Source organism: Poeciliopsis prolifica, unplaced genomic scaffold (assembly GCF_027474105.1).
Source record: "Poeciliopsis prolifica strain line A6 unplaced genomic scaffold, Auburn_PproV2 SCAFFOLD063, whole genome shotgun sequence".
NCBI lineage: Eukaryota > Metazoa > Chordata > Actinopteri > Cyprinodontiformes > Poeciliidae > Poeciliopsis > Poeciliopsis prolifica.
In genome coordinates this window covers 34,107-59,691 of record NW_026562438.1, presented here as the reverse complement: position 1 = coordinate 59,691, position 25,585 = coordinate 34,107, and the positions used below count along the sequence as shown (strand labels likewise).

General features: G+C 41.3%; 2 pseudogenes; one reads left to right on the top strand and one right to left on the bottom strand.

The window, feature by feature from the left end:
- Positions 1-12,301, top strand: part of LOC129351042 (multiple epidermal growth factor-like domains protein 10) — a 52,993-nt pseudogene extending 40,692 nt beyond the window's left edge.
- A 3,042-nt stretch (positions 12,302-15,343) lies between these two features.
- The window catches only part of LOC129380033 (lamin-A-like), a 32,529-nt pseudogene continuing 22,287 nt past the window's right edge, over positions 15,344-25,585 (bottom strand).

Below are 25,585 nucleotides of genomic sequence, written 5' to 3'. Positions count from 1 at the left end.
AAATAAGCCATTTCAAAAACTTACAGAATATAAAGTCACAAAACAGCAGGGAGTAACTTCAGTAAAGCCCCCCATTATCTAGCAATCCCAGCAGAGCTCCAGCACCTTTGGTAAGCTGGTTTTATTAATGTTTGCGCTGTACAATGGTGCTGTAAAACACAAGAATGTTTTTGCTGTTGATTCACCATCCAGAAACTAGGGATATATTGATCAATCTGCCCGAGTTTTCTTAGCTTTGGATCGGTGATCGGCTGATTCTTACAAGTGAAGCCAATCTTATTTCCAGATCTTAGGTTCCTCAGCAACAGTCTAAAAATCAGCCAATGTCCTCTTCAGCTCTGCAGTGAGAGAGGTTTGACTGAAAGACCAGGTCATCGCTGCACATTTGAAGTTAATAGTCACCCCACTGTTACCAACTCAGAGACTTTCTCCCTACATTTAGTGACATTTCAGACAAAACCATTCAGACAAAACCATTGACTTTGGCCAAAATTGGGATTGGCAGGCCAAGCTTTTTAAAGATCAGCAATCAGCCAGAAAACTGCAATCCTACCAAAACAATTGACGCATTCTTTCTGGTTGTGCAGGAGGCTCTACTAATGCTTCTCAAAGATGTATGCTTGTATAATCTGTTTGCATTGACTGAGTAACCAAACTGTTGGTAGGCTCATACTGAGCGTTGTGTTTGTGTCCTCCAGCCTGCGACGACAGACACTGGGGTTCAGACTGCCGTAAGGACTGTAAGTGTGAGAACGGCGCGCTCTGCGACCCGGTCCGGGGCGTCTGCCAGTGTCCGCCCGGGTTCATCGGACGTCTCTGCGAGGACTCGTGTCCGGCCGGGACCTTGGGAAGGGCTGCCAGCAGAAGTGCAAGTGTGGCAACGGAGGATCCTGCAACAAAGCAACGGGAGAATGCACGTGTCAGAAGGGATTCACCGGGACTTTGTAAGTTTAGCAACACGAGGAAACAGAGAGATGGGAAAACGGAAAACCTGTGTGTGAAAAACAAAGTCCAACCCCACTGAAAAGTGGGGTTGGATGCACCAATGACTTCTAAAAAAAGCTAGTTTTGTCACTTTACTGCTCTAAAGCAGCGTTTTCAAAATGAATACAAGTTAAAATAGACGACAAAACACTATTTTACAAATAACATGAGGAAATTGTCTTATAATAAATTTATCTGCTGGTGGAATTAGAATTTATTCATCAATATTATGGAAGTATTTGCTTAAAACAAGCACATATATCTACCTAAAATGAAACATGTAAGTTAGTTTAGCCTTGTGCAAATAACATATTTACACAAGAAACTTGATAAAACTACTTGTTTTTGCAAAAAGCGTTTATTGTGTCACAGGAGAAATTTAAGAAAACTCTTTCCAAATTGATCAAGTTTGATCCTGAAGCTGAAAATGGGAAAGTTTCTGAGAAGAAAAAGGCCGAAGGAACTGTCCAGCGGCTCTGCTGCGGGGAAACCTGCTGCAAAATATTACTGCTCTTCTTATCAAAAGAGGTGGAAAATGTATCTGTTTTATATTCACAGCTGAACTCATCGCCAACTACAATCACAGTAGTGAATAAAACGGAGACAATGTCAAATCAAAAGCAAGCAGCTGCTCGTTAGCAACAAACTTAGAGACACAAATTTCTGTGCATCAGTCAGAAAAATGTTAAAATGCCTTTTTAAACCATCTGAAGTTGAAGGGATTATTCAGCTTCAGATTCGAACTTTACAATTCGAATCGTAAAGTTACCCAAAGAGCTGAGAATGAAACTCCATCCGAGACCCTTCAGTTCATCAGAGACCTTACAAGAATAAAAGCTTTTATCCTGAGGTTTGGGCTGCAGGGTGGGGCAGTGGTTAGCGTTTTAGTTTGCAATAAGAAGGTCTTGGCGTCACCAGGTTTCCATAGTAATCACTGTGCTTATTGCTAACATAAAGCTGCGGCGTTTTCTAAACATCTGCGGGATTTTAACCAGGACCGGGTTTGATGTGAAACAATGGAGGGTTACGTTTGAAAAAGCACCTCAGTCCCACTGTAAAGAGATGATGCATCAGGAAATACCGAAACTTTAACAGCAAAGTCAAATTAAAGACAGAAAATATAAAGGTTTGTAGCTTAGACGCATTTCTCTGAACATCTGTAAAAACGGAAAAAGGCTCCAAAGAGAAAAATTTTCATGTTTCTCGAGAAAATTTTAGAGCTTAATCTCAAAATTTCTATCTCTTGGGGGTAAATTTATTCCTCTTTTTCTTCCTCACTGTGTTGGCCCCAATACGCTGACACAGAAAACAGAAATAATAAATAAAATACACTAAAATAATGTTATTTCACAGTTTCTCTCCCACTACTTATGAAAATAACGTTGAAATATTTTCAGGATATATATTTAAATAAAAAAAACAAGCGCCATCATTGTTTTTTTTCTAACAATCCTGGTAAATTAGTGTCACTGAAATAGATGTATACATTTTATTTGCACATTAATCTGCAAACTTTAATTATTAATCAGTTTTACTCAAGTAATTAAATAAAACCATTCAAGTAAAAGTAAAAACTACACCTTAGTAAAAAAAATACTCCTAAAAAGTTATTTTTTCAAAGGGTTACTGAACTCTTCAGTTGCTTGGGGTGTAATCTATTTTTAAGACTTTAAATCAAGGCTGTGCACTTTGCAGTCTCACAGAGAACTTCTTTGAATCGCGTGTCTTTAATTTACAGCCGTTCAGGTTGGATTTGTGGATGTTTTTTCAGGTGCAGATTGACTGCCTGTGCTTAAGGTTCAGATATTAAATCTTAACATTTCCATTTTCAGAGTAAAATGAACACACTTGCTTCCTGATTTGGTATGAGGCATCTTAAAGCACTCCAAGTATTTCTTAAGGGAGACGCTTTACTCGAGCTTCATTACAGATCGCTTCATTATCTTAATTTTCCCTGTAGGTAAGTCAGACACGGATCTTTTATGGCTTTAACGAGGGGCTGTTATGCATTTCTCCAACTTAATTTGAAGATGGAAAGACACCCCGATGGTCTGCTCCATGACTCATCCGTTACGCCCAGTTTTTAGCCGCCCCAGAAGACAAGTAAACAAAACTCTTCCCCACAATGCATTTACAGAGAGAGCCATCATCCTGCCAGCTTCAGACCGCAGCACCTCTCACTTTCAGGGAGGAAAAAGCAGAAACTTGGCAACAATCAGGATGAGACACAGCGCTGTAGTGAGTTATGAATATTTGAAATGTGTCCATTTCACCTCCAGGATGTGTTCACAAAGTTGAAATAAAACAGGCACTGAAAGAAGAAACGGAAGCCGTTTCCCTTTCACATGTTCAAAACTCTTAGCCAAAAAAACACAATTTAGCAATTATGGTGTTTCTCTTTAATAAGAAACAAAATAAAAATCCCATGTGAATAACTTTGTTCAGGTGAAAAAGATGCTGCAATATGATTTTCCAACTTATGTCCAAATTCTTCCTGGTTTGCATCCAGTTGTTGATCACGTGACTCCGTGATGCAAAAAAAGTGTTTTATTGCAGTTTTGCAAAATAAATTAAAATCAATACGATTGAAAAGCCATTTCATCCTAACATCAAATCTTTTTGATTGTATTTTCAGAATTGAAGTTTGTGCAAATCTACGTGCAGTTTGTGTAGCTATGAAATTAACGAAATTAATGCAAAATGCCGTCACAGTTCTGCATTAAAACTGAGAAACTGATCATATTAAATAAACCTGCATAATGGAAATTTTAAAAAAGTATAGAAATCTTTGCTCTAGGATGAGGTGGCTCTTTTAGTATTCTTCCCATAACTGTAATTAAACATTTTTTTGGGTTCACACCCATCATATCATCAACAACCGGATGTTACCACTGGTGAAGAAGACAACGACAGGAAGTGATAGGAGGATGATGGAGGGTTTTTTAAAGTGATTTATTGTGTAAAAACACTTATTCACTTATTCATTCACATCTCTTATTTAGCCCAAAACACCATAACTGTGAAATTGTGTTTTTTCTACATCAGCAGAAAATCTGCAAAGTTTTGCTCACATTTGTCAGAATCTAATGTCTCTTGATTGACATTGATTCAGACGATCAGCACCTCAACATTTGTATCGTGGTTTAAAAAAACAAGACAAAAACTTTATTCCTCAGGAATGTCCCCAACCTGTTTTATCCAGATCATGCATCGACTGTCTCTCTGTCACCCTGCAGCTGTGCGAAGACGTGTAAAGGCTCATGCCAGCCGAGATGCCCCTGCCAGAACGAGGGCCGCTGCAAGGGCAACGGGGTCTGCGCCTGTCTGGCTGGATGGACGGTACGTTCCCATCATCTCAATGTGATCGATAATCCAGATTGTGTGGATAAAATGCCTGGATTGAGTCCTGTAACACCGGCTTGGATCTAATACCCAGTATTGTTTGGCAGGGTGCGATCTGCACGGAACAATGCCCAGAGGGAAGGTTTGGGAAAAACTGCTCAGAGGAATGTGTTTGCCACAACGGCGCCAAATGTGACCCTTTAACTGGACGCTGCCAATGTACAGAGGGTTTCACTGGCAACAGGTGGGATTGGAGAAAAGTCTGGGACATTTTTAAATGATGCTGCACGAAGCAACAACTTCTTGGCATTTCAAACGGTCACGTCAGGGATCCCTCAAGGCTCTATTCTCATGTCCTTTTTATTTAATCTCCTTATAATCCCTCAAACTCAGATCACACCGTATGCAGACGTTTCCACAGAGTAAAAGATCAAGGTTAAGAACTACAGAGCATGTCTGACACTGATTTGTAACTGTGGACTAAGAAAACAGTTTTAGCAGACTTGTAAATTAAGAGCATCATCACTTGTTTGTTCAAGAAAATGTTTTGAAAAACTTTTAAGGCGCTGAATGATATTTGGCCTAATTCAGGTTTAACTAGGCAGCATTTAAGTTGAAAAGTTTGACATTTTCAATTTTCAACTTTTTGAAATTTTTTGAGTTTTGAAAGTTTAAATTTCTTATTTTCTTGAAAATTTCACAATTATTCTCAAAATTTCAGTTTCTTTTTTGATGTTTGAAACAAAAATAATCTTTTTTTCTTTTTAATTTCTGAGATTAGTCTCAATATTTCTGATTTGTTTCTAGCAAATTTTCAACTTATCAAACCCAGAAATGTCCAACAGATTGTGCAAGCAGGACTAAATCTTTAGCCTGTTTTTTCACCAGGATTGTCTCCATGAATCCATCTGTTTTGTCCTTCAGGTGTAATGAGGAGTGCACCGCAGGTACCTTTGGCCAGGACTGTAAAGGTGTGTGCAACTGTGCAAACGGCGCGCGCTGCTTCAACATCGACGGCAGCTGTCTTTGTGAGCCCGGATTCAGCGGGCCGCAGTGCAGGAACCGGATGTGTGCGCCTGGGAACTACGGCATGCACTGCGAACACAAGTGTCTCTGTGAGGAGAAACACACCGTCAGGTGGGAAGACCTGAATGTCAGCGTCTAAAGGTCGCCATGTTCAGCAGGATGACCTTTAACCTGAGTGAAGTTTCCACCCCTCCTTCTTCAAATCTAACAAAAAGGGTGTGAGATGCTTGTGTAGCAAAATGTTTTTGTTTGTGCCGCCATCATTTTAAAGATATTAATAAAAAAGTCTCCAGAGGTCATCAGAGGTCAACCTCCCCACAGCTCACAAAATCAAACAAACTACATTTGTGCTGCAAAATTGTCGTTTATGCTGCTTAGGGTTTGAAAATGTTTATGATGACCCCGATAACCTCTGGACATTTTTTTGAGTGTCTTTAAAATGATAGTGGCACAAATGAAGCTTTTTGCTGCACAAGCATTTGACACCAATCTTGTTAGATTTGAAGAAGGTGGTGCAACGACTTTATTAACCTGTTCAGGGATGTTTCACTGACCAGATGCCACCAAAACATGAGTGTTTATGATTTATAACTGGTAAAAAAAATAAAACGATGTAGATATTTGTTTGTTTTTCTGCTGCTGCTGGATTTTAACTGATTTTACATTCTGGTTCATCTCTTGGTTTCTGGGCTGCTGCCGTGTCTGCAGGTGGTAGAAAGGTTTCTGCCCTTCTGGTCTGATGTCTAAATTGTTAAAAGCAAATTGATTTGTGTCAGTGGGCCAAATGTAACCTAGCAGCGACCTTTGACCTCCTGCAGTGATTGGAGGAAACTGACCGGCTTTGCTGCTGATTTTGTCCCTCTGCAGCTGCCACCCAATGAAAGGCGAATGCATGTGCCAGCCGGGCTGGGCGGGTCTGTTCTGCAACGAGACGTGTCCTCACGGTTTCTACGGCGACGGCTGCATGGAGCCGTGTCTGTGTGTGAACGGAGGCGTGTGCGACAGCGCCACGGGTCGATGCCACTGCTCCCCCGGATTCACGGTGATCCACATGGCGCCTGATTTTAAATCAATTTCCATCCTGACTTCTGGCATTTATTTTTATTTCATGTTTGCATCTTCAGGGCGTTCACTGCGAGAGTCCCTGTAAAAGCGGCACCTACGGGAAGAACTGCTCCCTGGAGTGCTCCTGCGGAAACTTCATCGACTGCTCCCCGGCTGACGGCACGTGCTTCTGCAAAGAGGGTGAGAACCTGTCAGGAAACATGAAACGTTCACGCTGCCATTTTTAACCGCTCTGTTGCGCCTGCAGGCTGGCAAGGGCCAGACTGCTCCGTCCCCTGCGCTGAAGGCACCTGGGGCCCTGGGTGCAACGCCACCTGCCGCTGCACCAATGGCGCCAAATGTGACCCGGCAGACGGATCGTGCAAATGCTCAGCTGGATGGCAGGGGGCGCTCTGTGACCAGCCGTGTGGTGTAAGGCCTTTTCTTCACCAAAATGGGAATTTTGTATGTCAAATCCAGACCTCAAACGGAACATTAAGACTGATGTCTGTAAATTCCAGATCTAGAGTCTCCACACTTCTTGTTCATTTATAACATGAAACAGTGATTGAGTTGGAAATTAGGTGAGATGTGATGGGTTCAGTAAATGGTCAGACTTACGTCTGATGGACCAGAGTCTCGGCCCATGTCCCAACAAACTGATTCACTAAAAGGAAGAGAAATGATAATGTCAGCCAGAGTTTGGTGTGATGAGCAGAGCAGCACGTCGATCAAAGAGATGTTACAAGACATGTTTACTGTGGTTTCTGTTTGCATTAATCTGTTTCTTGGACGCGCCGCTGTGCCGGGCCGCCACCGCTGTGCCGGGCCGCCGTCGGGCCAGGCCGACAGGCTGCGCGCTCGGCCCGCAGTGCCAGTGCAGCGCTTTGTCTGACCCCACAGCGGAGAGAATCCCCTGATGACTCTCTGCCCCTGGCTCTCGTTCTGCATGCAGATGGGCTCGTTCGGGCCGGGCTGCCTGAAGAGGTGCGACTGTGTCCACGGCAGCGGCTGCCAGGCGACCAGTGGGGCGTGCCACTGTCTGCCGGGTTGGACGGGTAAGTGACGACGTGCCGCCGCCGCTGCCAGGCTGGCGCTGGGTTCACAGGAGCCACAGGTTTTAACTGGCCCAGTCGGATCTGACAAACACAACATGGCTGAGTTAAAAAAGCAAAAATACAAATCAGATGAAATCAGACATTTGGTAGAAAAGACTCTTTTCTGAGCTGGAATGGTTGCAAATATGGGAGGAAAAATGCAAAAATTGTGTAAATTTTTCCTTTCACTTTTTTTTTGGTTTGTTTTTCTTAATTGTCCTGGCACAAGAAAAACATTAACACGTTGTTCTCTTGTTCATTATAGCGCCTATAAAATAAATAGCTTTGAGATTAATCTTAAATGCCTCTACAACCCGGTAATAACCAGATAATTTATAAGGTAAAACAATAAGGCAGGTGTAATTTCTATTTCCCCTTTCTGCAGTTGTTTGTTTTCAAATATTACCATGCTAATTGTGCTAACAGGATGCTAATTTATGCATTCATCTCCTTTTCTCTTCATGATTGAAGAACAATGGATGAATGAGAGTCAGAATTATTTTGGGTTAAAGCCACAGTGTGTAAAAGTGAACATACTTGTTAAAATGATCATTGTGTTGTAAATAAAAAATCAGGCAATCTGAAAAACATCTAGCTCCTCCATCTTCTCCCGGTGCTAATTAGAAACAACCAATCAGAGCCAGGAGGAGGGTCTTAGCGCTGTTAATCACCCTTATGCTCACACCCTCGTGCCTGTTCTCTGCTAAGCTAAAGTTGTTTCACCTCCACATAGCCTGCCCTGAATGCTAATGCTAGTTAGCATGGCCACTGATGACGGCGGATAAACCGTTTTCCTGGGACAGTACATTTTCTTTCTTTGTTTTGTTTTATACTACAACAGCAGAATAATTATTTAACACTGGAATTAGAATAAATTTAAAATTATTAGATTATTATCATCTGATGAGAATAACAACAGGCACCCATCTGCCCATGTTTTTCGTTTTTTTTGTTCTTTGGATGGATTGTACTGAAACAAATGTTGTTGTGCTTCTGCAATAACAAGAAAGATAATTGATGATGATCATTTAAAACAAACCCAAACATTTCCATTTACATGATTTATTGTTTTTCTCTTTTCTACTTGAAAACTGGATGATTAAAATCTTCAGTTTGGACCAACGAGCCCATCAGAATGAAGACAATTTGTTTCCAGATTCATTAATTTCATTTGATGTTTCTGTTTTTTTTTAATTATTTTGGACATTTATTATTTATGTCTTCCAATTCCAGTGTTAAATGTTAGAATTTAAAGTTTATTGATCTCTGAGAATGTCTTTTTGCATTATCGTATTACTTTAAGATGGTCCAAAAACAACAGTATTATTATTTATCGCAATAATTTATCATCCAGTGAAATTTGTTACTGGTCCAGTCACCACATGGTGAGTTTTAACAAATATGGAAAAAATGTATTTTTGTAAACGTTGATCACAGCAGCTTTACGTTTTCTGGGTCGTAACTGTGGGTTTATTTGCCTCCCAGGGCCGCACTGCAGTGATCCGTGTCCTGAGGGCTGGTGGGGCCCCCACTGCAACCACTCCTGCTCGGACCACTGTCCCAACAGCGACACGTGTCTGAGGAAAACCGGGGAGTGTGTGTGCCGGCCGGGCTACTGGGGCGCCGCCTGCCAGAACAGTGAGTCCGGCTCCAACCGGCGGCGTGACGGACAGCCGCTCCGCTTGCTGCAGCTCTCCTTCCTGCGTTTCAGATTCGTCTGAGCGGGTGGGCAGCGTCATGGTCCCTCTGCCCCCGGGGGAGCGGGAGTCGTGGGGCGCCATCGGCGGCATCGTGGTGCTGGTCCTGCTGGTGGTGATGCTGCTGGCTCTGCTGCTGCTCTACCAGCGCCGGCAGAAAGACAAGCAGAACAACACGCCCACCGTCTCCTTCTCCACCAGCCGCACCGTCAACTCCGAATACGCCGTCCCAGGTCAGAACCGAAACGTCACCGCAAACAGTTCACCTCCTCCAGATTCTGGGCTGAAGTTTACCTCTGGAACCTTCAGATGAAACCGCAGAATGAGGAATGACATGCAAATTTTCTAGAAGAAACATTAAAATTTCTGAGCTCAAAAAGTCAAACATTAGCAAGAAAAAAAACTCAGATATTTTGTGATTAATTTCATAATTGTTTTTAGAAAAAGCATTATAATTTTAGATTTTTAAAAGTAAAATATTTGCTAGGAAAATATCTAACATTTTGAGAATCATCTCAACAATTTTCTAAAAACTCAGAGACACTTCTGAGCTCCCAAAGTTGAACATTTGCAAAAACAAAAATAAATTGAGATTAGTCTTAGAAAAACCTGAAAATTTGAAAGTAAGTTGAAAAATTTTCAAGAAAAAAATGAAAGTTTTTGAGTTGTAAAAGTTAAGCATTTCTAGAAAAAGTCAGCAATTACTCTCAAAACATCTGACTTTTGTGGAAGAAATTTGTACTTTGTTTCCATATTTATTGGCCCTGACAGGCTGCCGTACCGTTCAGGGTGTGATCTGATTGAAAAGCCGCTGAGTGACGCCATCTTTGTTTTTCCTGCAGATGTTCCCCACAGCTACCATCATTACTACTCCAACCCCAGCTACCACACGCTGAGCCAGAACCGGCCGCCGCTGCCGCACCTCCCCAACAACCACGACCGCGTCATCAAGGTGGAGCCCCGCTCACTCTCGCCCCCTGCTGGGCGCCTTTCAGGGTTCTGATGGTTCCTGCTTGTGTCCAACAGAACACCAACAACCAGCTGTTCTGCAGCGTGAAGAACGCGGCCAGGGAGCGGCGCGGCCTGTTCGGGGTCGAGACCAACGCCACTCTGCCTGCGGACTGGAAGCATCACGAGACCCGCAAAGGTTCATATCTTTAAATGATGGCGGCACAAAGTTTGACACCAGTTCAGTTATATTTGAAGAAGGTAGAGGAGTTTAACTTCCCCCAGGTCGCTCACCATCTCCGCTTGCTAAGCTAAGCTAGGTTGGTGGTATCAACTGACTGACTCACTCTTTGGTTACCTAGCAACAAGTTGTTGAGTAACTTGCGCAGCAGCAGTTTCAGGTTTCAGCACTCTGCCTCCTCAGTGCTTAAAGATAAAAATGTCATGAAAACTGGATAAAACAAAAAAGATTAGCAGTATTTCAGATATTTTAATCAGTAATTATTGATATTGACTGATTTATTAAACCTCCACTGCATGTCTGATTGATTCAAAAACTTTTCTCCTGAATCTGTCTGAAGTTTTCCCTTTTATTCCACTTTATTACCAGCCACATATTTCCTAATCTAGACCTGATATCAGACCATAAACACCCAGAACTTCATAAAAGCTGACTGGCAGCAGAATCCACCCACCTGCTGTTGATTTTAACAGCCTTTCTGCTTTTTATTAGCCTGACACAGATCGACTGAATGAAAGTGTTTCTGTTTACAGGAGCGTTTGGCATCGACCGGAGCTACAGCTACAGCGCCAGCCTGGGAAAATATTACAACAAAGGTAGTTTATCATCGCACTTTCTCTGCTTCCGTCTCCTGCTGCCCGCAGCCTCAATCATTACCGGTTTATGAGAGCCGGATAAGACGTGTCAAAAAGCATAAAGAGCAACATCTAACTGCACTAAACACGTTTATTTATCTTTTTAGGCCTGGATGGACTAACTCAACAGTTACTCTGTATCGATATTCAACATTGTTTTGTATTTCGGACCTTAACTATGTTAGGTGTTCTGATTGTGTTTTGCTTGATGAATCCATTCTTAACCTGTTTGACTGCAACAGCATGGGGCCACTGTAGAGAGAAAAAACAGTAGATTCTCAGAAAAGCAACTGGAATTTTAAGATTAATCTTGGAAATTTCCTAGAAAAAAATTTGGAAATTCAAAAAGTTGAAAATCTTCAATTTTTTTCTGAGATTAAGCTCAAAATTTCAGATTTCTTTCTCAAAGACATGAGGGAATAGCTTAATAACATGATGTTTCAAAATGTGATTTTTTGTTGCTGTTTTACAGTTTTTTGTCTGATTTTGTGTGAAGTACTTTGTGTTTAATGGCGCTTTATAAATAAACCTTCGTGCCTCATTAAGAGCATTTAATGACCTGAGCGGTTAAAGTGGACGGGTCTCTGGCGGCCGGTCTGCAGGGTGTTTAACCTCCTAACCGCTGGCTTTCCTTCGTCCACCTGTGAGCAGAGCTGAAGGACTTGGTGGCGGCGAGCAGCAGCTCTCTGAACAGCGAGAACCCGTACGCCACCATCAAGGATCTGCCCGGCCCGCCGTTCTGCCCCCCGGAGAGCAGCTACATGGAGATGAAGGCGGCCATGCCGCGAGAGCGAGCGTACACCGAGATCAGCCCGCCGCCGTTCAGCATGGCCACGCTGCGCAGAGGTGAGGTCCAGCTCCACAAAAACAAGAACATTTAGGAGTTTCAACAGTAAAAACAATTGTAGAAGAAACTCAACATTTTGAGAGTAACCTCAAGCTTTCAGAAAAAAAACTTTAAATTCCTGAGTTTCAAAAGCCAGAAGATTTACAGAAAAAACTCTAAATTTTCAGATTAATGGTATTGCTGCAAAATTGTTTTAGAAATTTTAGAGTTTCAAAGTCAGAAATGTTTTATTTTTAAGTTTTCTGATTTTATAAAGCTCTCCTCCTGCTGTTGTATCAGAGCGGCAGAGCTCCCTGGGTCACGCCCCGCATGATGACCCCCAGAGCCATTACGACCTCCCCGTCAACAGCCACATCCCGGGACACTACGACCTGCCCCCGGTGCGCCGGCCGCCCTCCCCGTGGGCCGGTGGCCCGCCCCCGCGCAGAACGCTGCAGTGAGAGCCGGAGAGGCGCCGCGGGTTCGCCCTCCTCCCTGAGGGCTGATGGAGAAGAGCAGACTGTTTGTTCTTCACCTACAAACTTAGTAAGGTCCTGTTGAGGGCAGCACTGCCCCCCTGTGGCCAACAGACGGTACTGCTGTCACCAGGACTGAAGAACCAGGAAAACTGGTGACAGAGGAGCTTTACTGCGATGTGATTTCAGCTTTTATTTTGCTTTTCTGACTTCATTAAAGTAGAAAACATTAAAAGAAAAAAAATGCAGCCGGCAGCTTCTCAAAAACTCTAAGGTTTTTGAAAATGTCATGAAAGCCAAAGCAAAGCGTCAAACTCCAGGAATATTGGGCCCAGAATGTGGATGAAAAACTCTGTACATATGGAAGTAAATATAATATCACCACAAGGAACATTGTAAATAAACAAACAGCTCTCCGGTTATTTACAGCTGGAGTATGTAACAGATATAAAAAATATTTTACAAATTTGTTAAAACTGTCACCATGTCATGAGAGTCTGATATGACAGATATCTGAAAGATGTTTTTTCACAGATTATTTGTCTCACACAACATAGTGACAGTTTCAGTAAATATAAAAATATATATTTTTATACTAGAACCTCACAGCTCAATTTTAAAAGTCAAAGCACAGTAAGGGTATTTTCACAACCAACAGTCTGGTAGATTTGATTCAATTTGGTAACACAATTTGAGACATTTGTTACATTTTCAGCTGCTTTTCACTTTCACACTGAGAGCAAACCCTTTAAAAAAACTCACAAACAACCAGAGTGGCATCAGAGTTTAGCTGTTCTAGGATTTCTCCTGTTTTCTGACCACAGGTTATTTGTCCCATTAGAGCTGGACTCTCACATTTGTTATGGTTGTATTTACCCAGAATCCCCTGCGCTGCCGTTGACTTCCTGCTTTTGTTCGTTTGTTTCACATATACATCTGAACTGCAGAGTTCAATTCAACAAGGACATTAGAGTTCATTAGATTCTCACCTCCCTAAACAAACTGGACTTTCTAAGCAGACTAAACAGGGCTGATGAAAACAGGGCATTATGGGTAAATACAACAAAACCAGATGCGTTAGCAGCAGAAATGCTTCCTGGTCTTTTCCCAAAGACAAAAGAGAAATCCTGACCGGCGCTGAAGTCTGATGCCGCTCCATTTTTCTTTTCATTTCAAGGAGAATAAAGTTGAGTTCAGTTTCTTCTTTAGAGGTTTTCATGGCATTTCCTTCAGTGGTTTTTGCTGCAGCGCCCCCGCAGGTGAGGAGGGGAACAGGTTTTTCAAATTAACTCAATGCAGTGTGAAAATGAACCACAGCAGCTGAAAATGTACCAAATGTTTTAATTCCCAACCGAACCGAGTCAAGCAGACTGTTAGCTTGAAGCTGATCCCAGTTGGTTTGTTTTTCTCAAACCGTTTTGGAGAACAAACCTGAGCTCCTCAGTGCGATTCAGACTTTCTCAACTCAACATTTCAAGGTTTGGGTTATGGGCCTTGTGACGCCATTCATCATGCTGGATAATCACCAAACATTTGATGGATTGTTTTTTTTCTTTGGAAGAAGTTGCTTTACCTTTAACTTTTGATCCAACTCTATCTTGGGAAAACGTCTTCTGAGAAGAACCAAACATGGATTGCAGACATCAACTTTTCCACCCTCTTCAGCTCATTTTCAGAATCTCTTCTGTCCTTAACGGACCAGAAACGGAAGTTTTCGTCCGTCTGTCTGCAGCTCTGCTGCAAACGTTGAGCAAGCTCTGCGCTGGTGGCAACATGAATAACTCTACAGCAGCTTCCAGAGGTTTTCTGCAGCTCAGGTTCTCAATGTGAACTTCTTGAGAATCCAGAAACTTTCCTCCAGCTGCAGAGTTATTATTACTGTTTTAATGGGAACAGAAATAAACAACACATCAGTAATCAGCTAATTAGATGCACAAGTTTACAGCTGGACTTTTCCTGAATGGAGTTAGATTCACTTAGTGTCAAGTGAAAATAGTTTTATGAAACATTTAATGGTGGAGTGTTTTGCAAGTAAGACATTTTCTCAACCTGAAGCTGTAAAGGTCACATATTAGAGCCTGGAGCTTCTCCTGCATCCATTAAATGTCTGTCATTTCTCAACAAATTAACTTCTATCAAGTTCATAACTGATGAATATTACAGAGCAGGTCTGTTACCTACAGCCTTTGGTTAAATAAACCGTTTCTGTAAAAGAGTTCAAACATTTTACTGACTCAAATGATTGGGAGAAATGTACAAAAACTGACTTAAAAACTCCACATTCCTTCTGTTTTTTTTTTGTTTTTTTTCATAAATGATGTTCTCAGAGCAGTCAAACCTTTTCAGGATTTTAACACTTTAAATTCTGGCTTCAAATTTTATTCATTACCAAAAAAAAAAAAAGAAAAAAGTGTCCAATGTCTAAAAGTATATTTGACTACATTATGAATCATAACCATTGATTTCCATCATTACAAACTGCAAAACCAAATCTTAAAGTATTATTTAGTTTCTACTGCAAATAACTTTAAGACAAATGGTAACTTGATGGGCTTGTTTCAAATCCAATTATTCAATGAAAAATGTACTTAAAACAAGTTCCTGTATGCAGTTGAAAATGCAAGTTAATTTTATTTCATGTGACAAACGAGAACCAAATTAATTAAGATTCTGTTTTTGCAGTGCAGTTTAAGAAATTATTTTTGTCAGTGTTGCATTTTGAAGAAGTGACATTAGAAATAAAGTGCCTGCCTTCCTGCAGTGATCATGGAGATGTGTGGCCACCAGGGGGCGCCAAATGTTCCTGAATATTCATTATTTGGCATAAAGTTTCTATAGAGCAGATTTGATGTTTTCAGTTAAAAACAATTTCTCTGATTCCACCTGAATGTACTTTGTGTTGTAAATATTTTTGGACATGTAATCTTGTTTCTGAATGTAACTGTGGGTACATGTATGTGTTTGTATGATGCAAATAAAAATGTTCGCACTTTTTCAGCTGTTGTGATCAACTGGAGGAAAAGAAACCAGTGGGAAAAATAGCTTTTATTTGGCTTCATTTTAGAAAACAAATACAATTACAGCAAGTCAAAGCATGGCATTTTGTTTCTGATCATTTCTCCACTTTAAAGGGAGGAAACACTTTGACATCAACAGATTTGGGTAAAATTTGAGACGTTTAAATGGGACAAACATCTTGTCTGAAAAAAATAATAACTTCTCTATAAATCATCTTAACATAAAAACATGGTCAAAACTAGATCTTTGCTCTTTGAAACGGAGGTCATGGGGTGTTTTTAGAAGGTTGCTGAGGCACTTTAGGGTTTTAAAAATAAAATATTTTTGGCCTGAATGACAAATCAGACAAAAAAAATCCATCAAGTATTTTCTGTGCTGATAAACTGTAACATGGAGTATAAATGCATAAAGCTGCCAAACTACAGTACAAATCTACCTGCTTTGCATACATGCTGCAGACCTCTAAAAGCAGTGCGAAAAGTCCTAATCCCAAAATTATTTCTAAAGATGCAGAGTTCAACTGGAAAAAAGAAAAAGAAAGAAGCCCTTGTGACCGGTTTTACAGAGCACACAAACCGAGGAGGAGGAGGAAGAGGAAGGCTGACTGTCACAAGACCAAAGAATCATGTGAGCAGAGAAGTTTCTTTCCTCTGATTTAACTCCTGCAGCTTCCTGTTCACTTTACTCAAATAAATCCAAATAAATTAATATTCTCAGATTAGAGTCACTGGAAATTAAACATCTAGAACTGGTTTCACTGGGTTCACATGCAGTCCAGCGATGGGAAGAACTGGATCTAAAGGCATGTTGAGAACAGAAGGAAAAGTCACAGCCGGCAGTTTCTGGAGCATCTGACAGTCAGACAGCGGCTTAAAGCTGCAGTGGGCAACTTTTATATATATATGTAAAGAAGTCTTTTTTTTTTTTTACATTGTTGAGATGATCGAAGACAAATAATCTGTGAAGAAAAAAAAAAAAAAGGGCTCTTCTGCTTTCTCCCAGTGATACCTGCAGAAACTCAGTCAAAAACCAATCACAGCCAGGAGGCGGGACTCAGCGCATGAGGTGATTGACAGCGACAAGACCCGCCTCCTGGCTCTGATTGGTTGGTTTTGACCAGAAGCAGTAAATTTCTTTAGAGCGTAATGGGAAGCACTAGATTTTATTATTTTTACAGATTATTTGTCTCATATTAAACTGTAATGATGTGGCGATATTTTTATTAAATATGGGAAGAACATATTTCAGTGAAAGTTACGTACTGCAGCTTTAAGTGGAGTTTGATTGGGTCACGTTGGGGGTTTGAATGCAGGTGCTCTGTTGTAACGTGGAGCGCAAATATTTCACAACAACTTTGTGTTTTTGTTGGAAGGAACAAACATCAGCAAGATGCCAGCAGCCAGCCTCCTTTAAGCTGCACTGCTGCAGGGTTTCCTCCATTTCCTGACCTTCTCTCCCTGTCTGGACTGTCAGATGCTCCTGCTACTGCCTGATCAGCGCTTGTGGACCAGCTGAACCACGCTGTGCTTAGAAAGAGGAAAATAAAGCAAAACATCAGAGTTAAACTTTTTCTGCAAACCAAGCCATGTTCTGTAGATGTTCTAAAGTAGAAGCTGAATTTTATCTGTGCAAGCAAGTTTAATTTGATAAATTCTACGCACCACCGCTGCATGACTACGTGGCCTAAAGCAAATATACAAGATGCTTGTTTAAAAACCTGAGCCAACAGTCTTTTCTTTGGAGGATTTTTCCTGTTGCATATACACATGGAAACGATGCCGTTCCAGCAAACAAAGTGTAAACAGAAGTCTTCAATCAGCATGATTATTAAAGCTCTGGGGTTTGTTCGCCAGCTGTGTGCGTTCAGCGGCTGCAGCGAAAGCCCGGACTGGACCGGACCGGAGTGGAGCGTGCAGACAGAGCGCAGGCCAAAACAAGACATGCAGGAAAAATGAATTCAACATGAGGAAATCTGGACATCCTGAGCCCAAAGCCCAAAACCATGAAGCAGATCCAACCTGCACATTAATCTGGATACAAAACAGAAACAAATTATCATATAAAAAAATAAAAAATGGATCCTGATGGTACAAAAGGATCCTGCTCTGTGGTGCGTTTGGATGAGGTGCTCTTTGGTTTCTACATGATGGAGCAGTTCTCCGGCTTCATGCCACCCTACAGGAGAAAACGACAAAAAAATAAAAATAAATCTTTACTCTTATGCTTAAATTTTAACAATACGTTGGATGATTTTTCTTGTAGGAACCTTCTGAGTCAGAACGAGTCTCTTTGAATGCGAACGATCAGAAAAAGGTAACAGGCTTTTGGCAGTTTGGTGTAAATAAATGTTTTAGTACTTTCAATTTAATAATGCTGAATTTTACATGATTAACATGAAGTGTTGCTTCATTTGGACACAAAATGAAAGATTTTCATTGTGTCTTTCAGGAAAAAACTGAATATTTCACCCAGAAACGTCCCAGAGCTTTTCCCTGAGGGAGAGATCAGAGCGGCAGCAACAAACAGGAAGGCTTTCCCTTTTCTGTAGCTGCTTTTAGCTTCACTTTATTAACTAGATCATTAAATTCAGACTTAAGGTTCAATTTGTAAACCAATCAGATTAAATAGATTTTTTTGCACCAGAATTTTATTTATTGTGAAATGATAAAGAGAAGCTACTGTAGCAGCTAAAACACTAAATCTTAAACATTTCTGTTACTTTCTAGTGCAAATGTCTCAATCCACTGGAAATAAGACAAAACTAACCTTTAAGTAACTTTTCATAAAGATATGAGGACTCGTTTTAAGACAATAAATGTTCAATGCTGATGGAAAAGAACTAGTTCTATTATTTCACTTATTGCTATATGACATAATATCAAACTATTAATGAATTACAAGCATCTCCTTATAAGTTAGTGAAAACTTTGACATTGATGAAACATTGATAATTCTATTGGTAGATTATTTAACTCGAGACATTTTTCCCATGTTATATGTGAAATAATCTGCCAGTTTAATTAATACTTCTTTATTTTGAGCTATTAAGGAAATATTTTCTTAAAAAGGAGCTCCTGTATCTTGCTGAAAGTTTTAACTTAGCTTCGTCTTATTTAATGTGTAACAAGTTATTTGCTTTAGAAGCTAAAGGAAAATGCATTTTGTGTTTTTGCTGTGATTCTGTTAAGTTTCCCTCGGATGTTTTACAGACAGAAGCTAAAATGAAAAACACAAACTTACATAAATGAAGATTTGATCAGTTAATGGGTTTAAATGGAGCGAGGGACATTGTTGCATTATTTAAATAGTGGATTTACTTTGATTTTGTTAAAAAAAAACCCTCCGCAGTGACTGAGTGCTTCTGGTTTTCACCAGTTTATTGAAACCAGTTCTGGTTCTGCTGGGAAGTTGACCAGAGGAACTGGGCCGCACCTGTCTGGGGTCGTTGGTTCCCATGAAGGAGGAATGTCCTATGAGGCCGTCCAACCCGCCGGAGCGATCCGATGTCTGGCCACACGAGTCGCAGATGACCGTGCGGCTGCGCAGGTTGTACTCGTTCTCTGCGCCGCTGGTGCTGTGGGCTCCCTGCAGGGGGCGCCAAACAACAAACAAACATTATGACCAACAAGCATCTTCAGAGATATTTTCTTTGGACCGATGTTTATATTTTATGATATTAAACTGCTTGTTTAACTAGATAACTTACAGATTTTCTGCTTCAGTTGAATAAGAGACATTTCTCCACATAATAACATGATTCAGAATTGTTTCCTTTTAAAAGTGAGTTGTTTAAAGTTTATCACTACTTTTCTAGGGAACTATAACTGTGACAGCAATTACAGTCCCACAAACACTGATCTTAAAAATTATTCCAATCATATAAAGTAATCTGAACTGCATCACTAAACTGGATCATAACATCTGCATTTAATTATATTTCAAATTTATTGATGTTTTTCATTGCAGCAATGAAAAATATAGTAACTAACAATCCAGACAACATGGAGTTTTTAAAATTTTTTTTATTTAAATGTAATGAACTGGATTTCATTATAACGATAAATCAGAATGATAATTCATCACGATACATGATTAACAATACAATAAGTACTAACCCTCTTCAATCACTGCAGAAATTACAAACTAAGCTTAAGTTTGAAAACTGAAGCGTTTCAATATTGACTAATTTTATTGATTAGTTTTTGGTTTCAAGTATCTGAAATATCACCAGTTTTCCCTCCAGACCGTTGAAGCTGTTTTGATCTAAACTGTTGATGCGCAAGTTACTTTAGTTGTTGCTAGGTAACCGGAGACTGTGCGAGTTGCTAGGCAACAAAAGTTCAAGTGAGTTGGTTGTCTTTAGCCTTGAAAGCTAAAGTCTCTCCTCTGCCTACATTTCCCAGAATGCTGTGCGCTTCGAGATCGGAGTTCAGTGCATATTTTATCAGATGTATTATTTATTCATATTGTGATTAATTTAGTTTGTTGTCCAGCCCAGTATTGAATCCAGACAGGGAAACACAGCTGCTCCTCACTTAAAGCCAAATGTTAGAGAGGAAGAGTTTACCATGTCATCATCATCTTCATCCTGGAACAGGGTGCGCGTCACTTTCCTGGAGGCCATTTCCTGTTGAAGGATCAAAGAGAAAACGGTTCAGGTTTTGAAACAAACAGAAAATGACTGAAATGTCGGATCTGGGCCGACCTCTCCGGCGGCGCTGATGAGCATGGTCTGCAGGAGGTCACCGCTGCCCCAGGACGCCTGGTTCTTCCACACCAGATCAGTGGGCGGGTTGTGGGTTCCACCACCAGAAGCCGCCCAGACCTGCACAGTTCGGGACCAATTCAATCACAGCTCGGTTTGAACGGCCAGTGTCATGTTGTTCCAGGTACATGGTGCCATTTTATAGCATAATCTGATTTACTATGTTACCTTCGAAATGCTACATGCATCAAATATGACTAACAAGAAATTCTAGTTCATAATTTAACACTTTGAAAATTTGGGCCTCTGTCTCTTTAAAGCTCCTGCTCTTTTGGAAACTCTGCCTTCAGGAAGTCATTGCTCCTCTATTAACCCTTTGACTTCGGTTTTACCAGTGCTGCACTGAGAAGTACCTCCAACAGGTGTTTGCTAATTGCTGCTGGCTAGTCTGAAGGAGTCTGACTAGACTGGGGGAGGAGCAGCGACTTGAAGGCGGAGCTAGGTTCACTCAGGCATTTTGCAGAGATGAATAGTTGATTTAAGAATTTCTCAAACATGAATAAAATTTGTTTCTGATGATTTAATATTATAACATGAAATGAAATAAAAAAACAAAAACTTTGTTTCATCTTGTACTTTTTTCTTAAATCTTTTACTATTTTTGAGTTAGAATTACAGTATGCTCACAGTATGACGTATCTGGTAATAAATCTATTCCGTTTTGTACAGAACTTCCCTTTAACAGAGTAAAAACCAGCCGACCCAGGCGTTGGACTCACCGTCACGGTGGATCCAGCCTTCATGGTGAACTTGCTGGGGAACTTGTAGACGATCGGGGTGCCGCTGCCGACTTGCCTCTTCAGCTGCCAGTTTCCCAGCGATTGATCCTGACGAGAGTGAAAATGTTTATGGTCTTGTCAGTTGGGTGTAATTTTCAGGGTCTGTAAAGTCTGCGAGCATCTCGTTACCTCGTCCGCCTTGTTGCTCAGACGGATGAACTTGCCCTCCAGGTCCACCTCGTCCACGGTGATGCGTCCGGTGGCGGAGGCCTGCTGGCTGATGCGGGTCTTGGTGACGGTGCCGCCCACCACGCTGGACGTCTCGCTGTCGTTGTCATTCAGGCGGCGCTTCTTGCTGGCGCTGGACGAAGTGCGGCTGCTGGAGGCGGCAGCTGCCGCAGCAGAGGAGAGGAGCAGGCGACCTGCGTGGCCCGACCCCGAGGACCGGGTCACTGTGACCTTAGAGGAGGAGGAGCCGGGAGAGAGGCGGAGCCTGGCGGAGGAGAGGAGTAAAAAACAGCTTCTTTAACTGATTGTTTACAAAACAATGAAGGAAACCGTCGCTTCGCCTCGTTGCCAGATAAACTTGCCGACTGAGCAAATTCACCTGGAATTTATCTAGAAAAATTGATTCAGGAAAAGCAAAATATTTTCAAAATTAGCAAAAGAGCTAAGCTAAAATTTAGCTATGCTATTAGAATAGCAGAAGCGTACCAAACTGTGCATCGCTAACCAGCGACTAAAGGGTAGTAGTGGGAAATATAGAGTTAAAGTAGCCAAGTACGCTAAACGCTTTCAAAGTCAGCAAAAGCACAAAAAATTAGGAGCTTTTAAAGAGACAGAGGCCCAATTTCTAGGCATTAAATCAGCAAGTCAAATTGTTTTTGAGTCATTTTGGATACAACAACTAAAGGCAAGAGTTATTTGATTATGCTATAAAATGACACCATGTCTGGAAAATCCACTGGCTTTCCTGCAGCATCATCTTCCCCCGTCTCCTCCTCAGAAACGCATCCATGTGTCAGCTCACCTCTCCTCCTCTCCCTCCAGCAGCTTCCTGTACGCACTGATCTCCATATCCAGGGCTAGCTTGATGTCCAGCAGCTCCTGGTACTCGTCCAGCTGCTGCTGCATTCGGGTCCGGATCTCGGCCATGTCGCGGTCCTTGTCCTCCATGCGGCGCCGCATCATGTCGCGCTCCCGTGCCATGGACTCCTCCAGCTCCCGGACTCTGGCCTCGCTGGCCGCCAGCTGCCAGAGACACGAGGGTCAGTCAGAGGAAACGCATCGCCGATGGGCCCATTACTGAACCAATTACTGAAGCCAAGGAGTCACATGACTCAGCGTGAGTCACATGATCGTTCTGCAGCGACCTTCATCAGGGAATCAAATTATTTTCCACCCGATGCAGCAGACATTAAATGGGATAAAATACATCATAAAGTATTTAAACTACGTCTCCTAATTGCAGCAGCAATTAGTGGTATGTAAATTGAACTGACCAATATAAAAAAACAACTTCATTTAATTCCCTCCTGCATCTGGACAGAAACCAAACTGGAAGAACAAATATTTTATACAAATCAAAGTATCAGGAGTTTTCTCCACTTTAATTTCAGACATATTTCATAGAAATCGGTAAACAAAATGAGTTCTGCAAACATTTTGGATTCCCACTCATTTAGCATCAGAAGAGTTTGTTTGTGTGGCTGCAAGTCGATTCATGGTGATGCTGCCTGAAAGAACACGTCACTACACTAATATCTTAGAGACAAAACTAACTTGGCAAAAAACTGTTCAGCAAGAAAACAGTTTATTTCAAGTCAGTAATTCTTTACTTTGAAACCAAAGATTATTTCACTGACAAGAATTTTTTCCCATGTCATTAATGAAATAATCTGCCATTGGAACTGAACCTTCTGACCAAGAACACTTGGATGAGACAAAGCTGAGACATTGAGGAAACGGTACCTGTTTCTGCAGCTGGGTCAGCTGGACCGTCATGCCCTCCAGGACCCGGGTCTGCTGCAGCTCCTCGTGAGCCTCGCCCACCAAGTGGTTGTGTCTGTCCGCTGACTGGCGGGCGTTTTCCAGCTGCAGCACGGAGACGGACAAACAGAGAAAAACAAACCTCTGACTTTCATCTCGTCACTTAAAACCCCTCAGTTTGGAGGTTTTTCATTTACTGTCAATTATTTTTCAGTATTTCTATGACAAATGAATGTAGAAAAAAAACAACTTTATAATTGCACCATTAGATAAGAAATTTAAATCACAAGTGCATAAGTTTTAAGCTATGTTTAAAACATGAATAAGTTTTAAACTTATGCACTTCTATTACCAACAGATTTTGAAAATAAAGTCACTAAATGAAAACACCATTTATGAAGTCCTCTAGTGTCCCTGAGCTTTAACAGTTGTGTGGTTAAATATTTTATTTTCATCTGTAAAGAACCAAATTATATTAATATCAAAAATTTTAAAGTTGTTGCATTTTAAGAAGTACCAATTTGTTAAATTGTAGTTTTATCAACACATTCTGCTGTTTGAGGACATCAACGATTCTGATGTTGCCTGAAATCAAAACGAGTTTAATCTCCTGGATCTAAGTGATGAATCTGTGTTAATGAGACGTTGCGGCCTGTGATCCCACCTTGGAGTGGTAGGTCTTCTCCAGCTCCTCCTTGTAGAGGCGGACCTGGTCCTCGTGCTGCGTCCTCAGCTCGGTCAGCGCGGCGGCCAGCTTGCTCTCAAACTCCTGCTGCCTGCCGCTGTCGATCTCCACGATGCGAGACTCGTGTCGACGCTTCGACTCACGCAGCTCCTGCAAAGAAACACAAACATTCAGAGACGCTGAGAAAACCCAGATCATCTGCATTTAAATCATAATAATCTGAGGCCTCGGTAATTTAACTGGATTGATCAGCCGGATGAAATGACTTCTTAGGAGCTCCAGCAAAAAGTCCATAAGCAGATCATCACATTTAAACAGAATTTTTATTCACGTTTCACAACAAAAACAAAACTGAAAGATTAAAATGCAATTACAGAAAGAAATGGTGAGTCACAGCAGCAGGTTTTCAAGAGAAATCAAGACGGAAGACGATAGAAAAAACACATTTTCTTTTCACATTTTTCTAAATTTAAAAAAAGTCAGAATTCTGAGATTAAAGTGCAAATTCTAAGGAAAAAAGTCAGAATTCAGTAATTAAGCTACAAACTCTGAGATCAAAGAGAATTTCTGAGAAAAAAAATTTAAGTTTAAGATGAAATTAAATTTCCAAGTCAGTTTTTAATTCCCCGTCATTTGTGATCCTGTTCTGCAGAAGTCAAAGTTGCTCCCATGTAACATGGGAGCAAATCTGGAGGAGGAGATGCAGAACCAGCAGCCGCTTTTTGGAAGCGAACAAACTGCCTGCAGAAAAACAGACGAGACGAGGAGCACCAACCTCGGAGTAGATGTTCTTCTGGAACTCCAGCTCCTCCTTCAGGGTCTGCAGGCGGTTCTCTGCATCCACCCGCCGCAGCATCTCATCCTGCAGCTGCTTCTTCGTATCGGCAAAGCTGCCGTCCAGCTGGGACAAGAGAACAGAAAAAAAAGCTAAAAAAACATAAAACAAAAACTGGACAAAAAGGTGCAGGTCATGGGTTTGGACAGTAGGTGGAGCGCAGCCACAACGCTGAGCTTTGAGCAGAGATTCATTGATAAAACTGACAGGAAGCCATCGCCTCATTCATAATCAGCAATTATGGAAATTATTTTCTGCATACAACGTGCAGGAATAACTCAGAGACAGCAACGGAGCGGCAACGTCGCTCTCCGCTCCAAAAACCACAAATCAGACTGCAGAGCGAGGATTTCTGCTGCTCTGAAGCAGGAAGTGACCTTTGCTGACCGCAGAAGCCTCAGGAGTCCTCGGTCGGACTCGGGCCGCGCTCACCTTGGCCAGCTGGGCCTTCAGCTCCTTCAGCTCGGTCTCCAGGTTGCGCTTCTCGCCCAGGCGGTGGTGTAGGCGGCGTCTTTGGAGTTCAGCATGGCCTCCAGGTCCCGCAGCCGCAGCAGCGCCGCCTCCAGGTCCGACTCCTTCTTGGCGTTCCTGCGGAGATGAGACGTGGGCGTTAGTTTGAAGAAGGTTTCTCTCCTTTAATACCATCCAAAAACTTTACACCTTTTTCCTCTGCTGCATCTGAATTCTGACCTTTATTTCCAAACAGCTTAAAAAATAAAACATTTGAAATTATTTGGTCTGTCTCAATAAACCAATTAAATGATAATTGGATGATCAACTTAAAATAAACTCGATAAAGGAGCCCTTTTATTTGAACAATTTTCCTTCATAATTAATTTAATCAATTTGTTTTGTTTAGATTCAAAATGTCTTCCAGTTCCAGTGTTAAATGTTCAAATGTTTCACTTTTACTTTATATATTGTTCTCAAAGCAACAATAATATTTATCCAAATTTTATCCAAACATGATTTTATTAGATGAGAATAAACAGTTTATACTGGTTTTATGGATTATGCAATGAAAGTCTGCATAGCAAGTTTATTACAATATGTTGTGTTAATAAAAATGACTAAGAACAATTTATAGCCCAAAACACAAAACCTGCTCCTGAAAAACATTAACGCACTTCTTTCAGACACCAGTCAGATAAAGTTTGATTTCTATCATTGAACTGCGAACCGTATCTGCATCTAATCATATTTTCAAATTTATTGGTGCTTTCATTGAACAAACAGTTAAACTGACAATCCTGAGTGT